Source organism: Sapajus apella, unplaced genomic scaffold (assembly GCF_009761245.1).
Source record: "Sapajus apella isolate SASKATOON/1434 unplaced genomic scaffold, GSC_monkey_1.0 scaffold12, whole genome shotgun sequence".
In the NCBI taxonomy this organism is placed as follows: domain Eukaryota; kingdom Metazoa; phylum Chordata; class Mammalia; order Primates; family Cebidae; genus Sapajus; species Sapajus apella.
The window spans coordinates 31,936,810-31,946,120 of record NW_022436952.1 but is presented as its reverse complement, the minus strand read 5'-3'; the positions used below and the strand labels follow the sequence as shown (position 1 = coordinate 31,946,120).

The following is a 9,311-nucleotide window of genomic DNA, read 5'->3' as shown; positions in this document are numbered from 1 at the left end:
TTTCCACATAGTGACTTCAAGAAATTAAGGATACAGAAAAGTAGCCACTCTCTTTAGGAGTACAGTGGAGGGCGGCAGCAGCAGTGGTGGTAGTGGTGGTGTTGGTAGAAGAAAGAGGTTAGAGTGACTTGTCAATGTGATCCAACTAATGAGAATTTGCATTGTCTTAATTAGCTGCTGCAACAAAAAGTAAATTGTCCCAGAGCTCAGTGACTTAAAAATAACAATCATGCTCGTGAATCTGTCAGTCAGCTACGGGATCATAAGAGGGTCAGTTGTTCTGTTAGTCAGCTAAGAGGTCATAAACCCAAATCTTACTGGTGAAACTCGCTATCCCTCCCTATGTGAAATCCAAAACTGGTGTTCTTGAACAGCAAGCAGCTTTCCTTCAAGTGGTGAAGGAAAGGGGGGGACCAGGCTCCTTCCATCTTGTAGTCTTCACCAGCTTCAACACATAGCTTCCAAGACAACTTGCTTTTGTGCTTCATGCTAGCAGTAGGAAGAAGAGAGTGGAAGGTTGTGCATGGGGAGCAAGGGAGTTAGGGGGCCTCACCCTGGAAGTGAAGTGCATCACTTCTGCTTATATTCCATTAGCTAGAACTCAATTGCACGGCCGTAGCAAACCAACGGCAAAGAAAGCTAGGAAACAAAAGCTACTGTGTCCTCAGAAAGAAGAAATGAGTCTGGTAAAGAGCCAGCCAGCCTCTGCCACTCATATAGAGACTTGCTTCTCCAACAGTGGCTAAAGTGAAAAAGACTGACTAGCTATTTACTAAACTTAGTGGTCAAGCATTCCACAGAGTCATCCTCATAAGGTGAATGTCATTCTGAACATTCAGAGCCTACAGAGCAGCAGAGCTGGTATTTATAGCAGCTTTTGCAAAAGGAGAAATAGAAACTTAAATACAAAAGGTGGATCAACATGAGAACCTGTAATACAAGAAGTCTCGAGTTTTTTTCAAGTTGGAAGGAGGAAGTAAAATGTTATTATAATCAAATATGGGATTTCCCCCACATCTGAACATGGCAGGAGGCTTTTTACCCTAGGGAGTCTCCACTTGGTAACATTTCAGATAGCGTGACTGAATGAGGAATTCTGTGAAGACCGGGGGAAGAAGAGAGAATGCCAGTCCTTGCTCCTAGGCCAAGACCTGAGCCCTGTAATGTTAATATTTGGATGTAAAATCGGGTAAATGGGGGTGTGTAAGGAAAAGTCATAAACAGTGTCTTGTGAGGGAGAGAGCTTGGGATTTGAAGTCAGAAAGACTTGGGGAATTAAATTGTATAATCTTGGCCAAGCTACTGTCTCTACATGTGTGAAATGAAGACAACCTCTGATCATGTTTTTGACCTTTAAAAGGAGGTGGAGAGATTATATGGCGGGGGGGAGGAGGGCCTAAAATCTGGCACATAGAAGTGCCCAGTATATGCCAGTTCCTTTCTCCCTTCTCCATTTCTCTGTCTTTCAAAGTGGCCACCATTTTTTAGTAGTCTGAATTATTAGGAGGAAGAAGCTATTTCCCTTGGCTTAGAGAGCTTGTTTGAAAACACTTAATGCTAAGCACAGGTGTATAGAATCCAGAAAGGTCAGCTTCCTTTTGGGGCTTAAGCTTCCAAATACCCATGTCATGACCCAGGATGTACATGCTGGGAGGGAAGACATAAATCTTAGCCCATCTCTGCCCATTTATGTTGTCATCTAAGGAAATGTCACCAAGCAACATGATGTTGGGGTTAAACAACTTGTCCTGGGTCATGCAGCTACTAAGTTGAAGTCAGGATGGGAGTCCAGGTGATCTGGTGCCTGAGCTCAGATTCTTAGGCTTACCTGCTACACTATCTAGATCTGGTACAAGATGAAGACATGTAGGTGGAAGGACACATGCTTATCGTAGTGTTTGGCTGTCTGTTGCAGGCCCCTCCCAGAAACCCAGGCCTTGGTCTCACTCTCTGGTTTCAGAGCATTGGGAGCAGCAGAGCTGATATTTGGAACAGTTGAGTACTCACAAGTCATTGCTGATAATGACCCTCTTATGTTGTAAGGGCTCTCATTGGGAGCAGGAGTCCTTTGGGTGGTGACAGTCCCCTGTAGACAATTGCTATGCTCTTTGTCACCTTGTGAGGAAATTATACAAGATTGTGATTTTATTGGCCTTCCCCTGGCTAATGATTCTTTAGGCATAACTGGTCACATACTAAGCTTCCTGACCTCCATATTGGAATCATGAGCCCTCATAGAGTTATGGAAGTGACAGTAATACTAGCTTCGGCCTTAGAGTCTCTTCATGGTTCAGTTTACAATATCCAGCAGAATAAAATAGGAACCGGTTCTGATTTGTCTTTATCTTGAAATATTTCATTAATGAAATGATACACTTTTGCATGAGCTGTCTATAGGAGCCCTGCTCTAGGGAATAGAAAGACATGCATCCCCTTTCACAGAAATTCATAAGAATAGCAGCTGCTAGTGCTGAGGGCTCTGTGCCAGGGGTATGGATGTGTACATATATGGTAATTTGTTCTGTCCAACATTGAAGTAGGAATTATGATCCCCACTTTACAGAAATGAGAAGTGAGGCTCAGAATGGGAAGTTAATTTTCCCAAGGTCACACAGCTAGCAAGTAGTGGAGCCAGATGCAAACTAGATATGTCATACTCTGGGGTCCTCACTCTCAGTCACTGTCCTATACTTGGATCAGGCTTATTTTCACAACCTTGAAACAGCCTTAGTAAATAGCCAGCAATAAGGGCCACATACTTTGGCTCACTTAAAGCCAAAGTAACAGTTTTGGGTGGATGATACCTACTTTTAATCGGATCGAGCACTCAGAAGCCTCTAGAGTGAGTTGCTTAGCTCAAAGCTGTATTTTTATGCTAATGAAATCGTGATTGCCAGTGCCACATGAGATAAAGCAGAATTCTGTGACCTCAAAAGCTCATATATCTGTGCCCAGAGGTGAGTCCAAATTATTTTCTAAGAATTTGGATGTAGCCTGACCGTAATGTGTTAAGACCACTGTCTTTGGAGTTTGATTGTGGTTCTGCCATTTAACTATTATTTGGGGCTACTAAAACTCTTCTGTGGCTTATTCTCCTCAACTGTCCCATGGCAATAACAATGCCTATCTGTACTGGAAAGTATGTGAGGTGTATTTCTAATTACAATGGCTCACTGAATGCTGCTCATCCTCCCCAAAACACACACTATTGAGGATAATAAATCCCATTTATTGAGCACTGAGGACAAAAGATAAATAAGACCCCATCCTAGCCATCAAGATACAGGAGAGAAATGGCAAATGACAATAATAAATAATTGCAATATAGTCTGATAAGTTCTATGACAAGATAAGTACTAAAAGAATGTCACTGTCCTAGAAGTGGTGGTTGAGGAAAGTTTTGGAGGTGATATTTAGGCTGGGTCTTGTTAAATAAGGATTTGCAGAAAAGGTCAAAAGGTCCTTTGTTTGCCCAAAGGACCTCTAACAAGTAGCATTTCAGGAACTGTGATATATGAAGTAGAACAGAGTGGGTGTCTCCTTGTAGCCCCCGAATTAGGAACCAGAAGTGAAACATCAAGTACTCTACTTTCTAAAGTGAAGTCAACTTTAGAAAGTGGCCCAGGGGCCTTTCACAAGGTTGCACATTTGTCTCGCTACCCTCAACCAGCCCAGGTATCCTCCTTATTTCACACTATATAAGGTATCTTGTGGGACACAGGGCACATAGTCAAAAGTTATACATGTCTCCCCCAATCCTTGTCACCGGGGAGGGAAGAAGGCATATGTCTCCCTACCCCTTATGCCCCTCCACCAAAAAAACAAAACAAAACAAGGGGAGTGTGTGTTTAAGAAAATCATTCATCTAGATTTGGACTGCTACGAGGAGGAGGAAATGAAACCTCGGTCCTCACTGTGGTCCCACCCCCACTCTCACCCCAGACCTACAGGATGAGAGACATCCTAGAAGAGTTTAACATGCATGACAGAAGTGTGGGTTCTCAGAAATGAAGTTGGATGAGATAAAGCAGAGCTTTATCCCAAGAAAATTACATAGCTCCTATAGACAAAGACCTATAGGAGCCCAGCAGGAGAGAGAATCAGACCAAGGCAGAGGGAGACTGAGGGCAACTCTCTACCACCAGCAGGTGATAAGGGAGCAGGCCTGTCTGTTCTGTACTATTTTTTCCTGCCCTCATTTCTAGAGGTGCTAGACCTGGAAGTTGCAGGTGGGAGGTGAGAGGGTGCAGTGGGTCAGGAGAAGAAGGGAAAGAGCAGACTGCATCCTTGCTACGGGACACCTAGCTCCTAGATTGTAATTTATCTTTGGAATTCTCTCATGCCTAGTCCATGCCTGGCCCAGAGCAGACATTCAATACTTATGTCGAAAATGAATGACATAATAAAAGTTAATACTCATCCTTCCACCCTCCCCACCCCCGCCCCCTTTTCTCAGTCACTCACAGCTTTTTTGATTTAAGAGTTTTTTTCATTATTTAAATTTTTTTTATTTTATTTTGTAGAGACAGGGTCTTGCTCTTGTTGTCCAGGCTGGTCTTGAACTCCTGGGGTCAAGTGATCCTCCTGCCTTAGCCTCTCAAAGTGCTGGGATTACAGACGTGAGCCACCGCATCCAGCCTGGTGTAGAAGTCTTATTTGTCTGTCAGAGGAGGGTGTTCCCTTGGCTCAGAGCCTTGCTTAGGTAACATGGTAGGACCCAGGGTACACAGGGTGGGTGAGTGTTCTCCAGACATGTCAGTTTCTGGGCAGGGCTTAGGCTTCTGCAGTCCTTAGTCCCACCCCTGGCTTTGCATTCCAGCTCAGCAGGTGGAAGGTATACATTTCAGCTGCTCTCAGCCCTGCTTTGTTTTTCCAAGGCCTTCCAACAGCAGCATGAAGCTGGCAGCCTTCCTCCTCCTTGTGATCCTCATCATCTTCAGCCTAGAGGTACAAGAGCTTCAGGCTGCACTGAGACCGTGGGAGTTTTATGGTGAGTCCAGGCAGAAGACAGCTCTGTTCAGTTTTCCTTGAATGAGGGGGGCTAGAAAGTAGCATATCAGGGACCAGTGGGTGCTGGGGAGGGGAGGGGAAGAAAGGAGAGAAGAAAAGGTCTTAAAGGGCCATTGCACAGACCCCCCCATGCCGCTACTCTGCTCCCCAGAACAGAACAGAATCTCTTTTCTTCCACCTTCACTTTTGCCCACTCCTTTCCCTGGTTCACTGCTCCATTTGGACTCTCTGTACCCCTCCTCTCACCCCCTCATCAGTCACCCTCTGACTCCCACCAACTCCCTTTCCATCAGTTTATTTCTCTTTTGCTACAAACAAATTGGATCACCTAGAGATAATATTTTCTTAATCATTTTAAACATTAATCATCTCAATCTCTTCTTTTCCTTTTACCGACATTCTCAATGGAGTAATCTCAATTCTCTGCCCCCACTTCCCTGTAAGTCATTCGTGACCCCTCTACCCCTGCCCCATCACGACCCTGAAATGTCTCTCCCAGATCTTGTGGACAAATCTCATGACTCCTCCGTTGTCAAGTCTTTAACCTCTGTAGTGTCTGACACTGCTTGCCACCACCTTGGTCCTCAAACTTTCTTTTCCCCTGCTTTATCTTTCACGGTATTTTATTCTTCTCTCTAAACATGATTGGGTTCAGTTATTACTTTCCTCTCTTCTTTGCTTTCCTTGCCCCGACATTAAACTGGTTGCCAAATATTGTTCATTCTCTGAAAGTGTCTCTTACATATGTTCTTTCCTTCCCCTGCCACCTCCCATTGTTACACAGTATTTCCAGCCCCGATGACCTCTGTCTGGACCGTCCCAGGAGCTTCCTAACAGCTGTCCCTGCCCCTGTCTTTCTGCTACAGTTTGCTTGCTTGTTGAATTCGATTCCATTCTAGGTTCTCACACCAGAATAATCTTCCTAATTAAACAGCAATCACATCCCTCTATTGATCTAGCAAATGAAATCCAACCCCTAAGGCCCTCGAGATCTTCCTGGCCCTGTTACTTTGTCCCCTGCTTACTTTTCCTGCTTCATTTCCAGCTGTTCCCCAACACTTACCCAGCCCTCCATTTACCATTCTCCCTGTGATCCTTGTACGTCAGGGTGAGGAGTGAGGTGGATGAGGTACCCAGGGTGCAAACATTAAACGGGTGCTCACCGTCAGGGTTGTGCAATGGCCTCCTGGAATCGCGTGCCCTGGGCACCTCACTTGCCTCACCCTAATCCTGGCCCTGTTGCGGTTTCCCTTGCGAACTTTTGCCAGTAATCCTTTCTTCTCACAACACTCTACCCATGCCCCTAAGTTCTGTCTTTAAAACATTCCTGCACTTCAAAACTCATCTTTTCTAATTAATCTAATTGGAAGTAATGTCATCTTCTCTGAGTCTTTTTTTTTTTTTTTTTTTTTTTAAGGCAGGATCTTGCTTTGTTGCCCAGACCGGAGTGCAGTGGCATGATCATGACTCATTGCAGCCTCAGCCTCCTGGGCTCAAAGGATCCTCCTATCTCAGCCCCTCAAGTAGCTGGGACCACATGCATGTGCCACTGAGCCCGGCTGATCAAAAAAAAATTGTAGAGACTGAGTCTCACTGTATTACCCAAGCTGGTCTCAAATTTCTGGACTCAAGTGATCCTCCCACTACAGCCTTCCAAAGGGCTGGGATTACAGGCATGAGCAACCACGCCCAGCTGAGACGCTTTAATTCTTCAGCTATACCTCTCTCAGGACACTTGTCACATACTGCTTTGTTTTTAGTACTTTGAATATGTCTTATCCATATTATTAGACTCTAAGCTGTTTATTTCACATCTTTGTATTTGCTGAATAATTAATTTCCTCTGTTTTATACATAGTAAGAACTCAACATATATATACTTAATAAGTATATATTCTTGACTTAATAAGTCACACTGCTGTGAGTGGGGAAGAGGAGTCTTCAGCCTTCTCACCACAAATCAACAAAAGCTACAGGAGGCATGGGGGAATGGTATTGATTTTCTCTGAGGTCTACAACTACACGGAAGACATCCCACCAGGCCCCCTTCTTGAACCCCTCAGATACTGCTAATCAGTCCTAGCACTCTTTCTCTTTCAGCCTGGAGAAGGTGTCTGAGCCTTCTCAACACAGTATCAGACAGCTACTTCTATTGACTGAAGTTGACATAAAACTCATTGCCCCTGCTGAATCCAGGGGCCCCGTTTTACAGATGAGAAAAGTTCCAGAAAGATACAGAGACATAATCAGGTAAAGAAATTCCTGATAACAGCTGAGTAGCCTATCAAAGTACAGTACATATCCATCCAGAGTTCTGTGTGTTTTCCTAGAAGCCTGTGCTATCTTAACCAACTCTTTGAACCTACTTCATTCGTCCTCAAAGAGCTTGAGGTTCTGGGAACTTGGGAGCCTCCACTCAGGTCAGGAATGGCTCCTTGAAATTTAGCGGTATGCACTTATGTCAGGATGAGCTTCACCATGAGGGACAGCAGAAGGTGCTCAGACCAAGGGGCCAGGCAAATCTGAGTTGAATCTCACTTCTGTACCCACTGGTTAGGAAGTCACCTCTGTGGGCCCCAGCTGCCGCACCTGTAAAGTGGGTCTATTAAAGCTCACTGCATGGGGTGACCGCAAGGGACCTGCAATGGCACTTGGTAAATGTGAGTCTCTTCTCCACTCAATTCCCTGCAGCATGGAAAGTGAAGATATTTAAGTGGGCTTCTTTGCACTTCCTCTCCACAGACACAATTATCCCCATCTCTAAAGTAGGCCTTACTTTTTTGAGGTTATGTGAATGCATTGCTTTTAACTAGAATATATAAGATGTTAATGAGTATCATTCTGCAAGTAATAAATTATATTGCACATTAAATGAAAAGAAAAATGTGGAATCGACTTCTCAATCAAGGGCTCTTCTCCTGTGCCAAAAGTATGGTGGTTTTCAGCCCATCTGTTCTTCCGTAGGTATCTGCATTGAGCGCTGCAGCGGTGACTGGGACTGTGACCCGGGAGAGCGCTGTATCAGCAATGGGTGTGGCCATGTGTGTGCTGCACAGTAAGGATGGGTTGAAACACCAGGCCCTCCCTGCTTTCCCAAACACTGTCCAGTCTAGGTAGGTTGTGCACTTGGCCTCAATGGGACTCCCCAGAAATGAGTAGCAGAGAAAACTACCTGTCTCCGTCTTCCCCCACCCTTCCCAAGAAAAAGATGCATCCATCACACGCTGGTGGTTTCCAGACCTTTAAAATAATTCCCTAATCCAGCACGTCCCGGAGAAAAATCAGACTATTTATTTAAGCAAAATGATAAAAGTCACACATAATCCCCCATCCCAAAAAAATTGCCTAACACTTTGGTGCATATTTTAAATGCACACACAAATATATAATATTTATATAAAAATGAGATAATCTTGTGTCTATTTTTATTTTTTATTTCACTTAAAAATAGCTACCAAACAACTTTTAATGTCAATACCAATGCTTCTATCCCATCATCTTTGATAGCCTATAGTTTATCATCTATGTTCATATACTTAGCAACCTCCATTAATACACATTTAAGATATTTCTTATTTTGATATTATGAATATGATTGTTACAAATACTAAATTGGTGTACGTACACTTATTAACTTCCTTGGGACAAATTGTAAGACGTAAAATTGACGACTAAAGAGTATATTCATTTTAAGTTTGTGATGTACATTGCCATGTTGACTTAAAAGAACCTCTTTTCTGTGAAAATATCTCAGGGGCCTCACATGATAATTTATTTGTTTTCAGTAGCCATTAATTGAAAAAAAAATGCATAATAAAAAGCTACCATAATTCACTTTTGATTCTAAATTAAGTTGCACTAAACACAACAGAATCAGCATATGCTTTAAATAAAAACCCTTTGTGTTCAGAATAGATTATTTGGCCAATCCACCTGCAATACTTGGGTGCTTAGGGCCTGGCTGGCTCTTTGCAGGTGTGATTTTCCAAATTGGGAACTGTTCCTTCTTGATTGTATTCTGTGGACCCAGGTCCCCCAAACAGCAGGTCTCGGGCATAATTTTTTTTTTTTTTTGTCTTTTTCTCAGATGAAGAGTTATTTTAAGGATCATCTTTCTCTAAGATCGTCATCCCTTCCTGGAGTTCCTGTCTTCCAAGATGTGACTGTCTGAAGCTCCTTAACTAGGAAGATGGTTGAAATTGGGAAGCCTGTGGATGGAGAATACAAGGAATATGGGAAGAAGAGGAGAGAGGTTGTTCCTTTTAATAAATCATCATTGTTAAAAGCACTCATTATATTTT

The 9,311-nt window shown here is 43.4% G+C and overlaps 1 long non-coding RNA gene across 1 annotated transcript; it reads left to right on the top strand.

Moving 5' to 3' along the window:
• Positions 1-4,712: 4,712 nt before the first annotated feature.
• Positions 4,713-9,298, top strand: LOC116552656. Its single transcript, XR_004269483.1, has 3 exons — positions 4,713-4,990; positions 7,975-8,123; positions 9,098-9,298. It is a non-coding gene; the product is annotated as an uncharacterized LOC116552656 (long non-coding RNA).
• Positions 9,299-9,311: the final 13 nt, after the last annotated feature.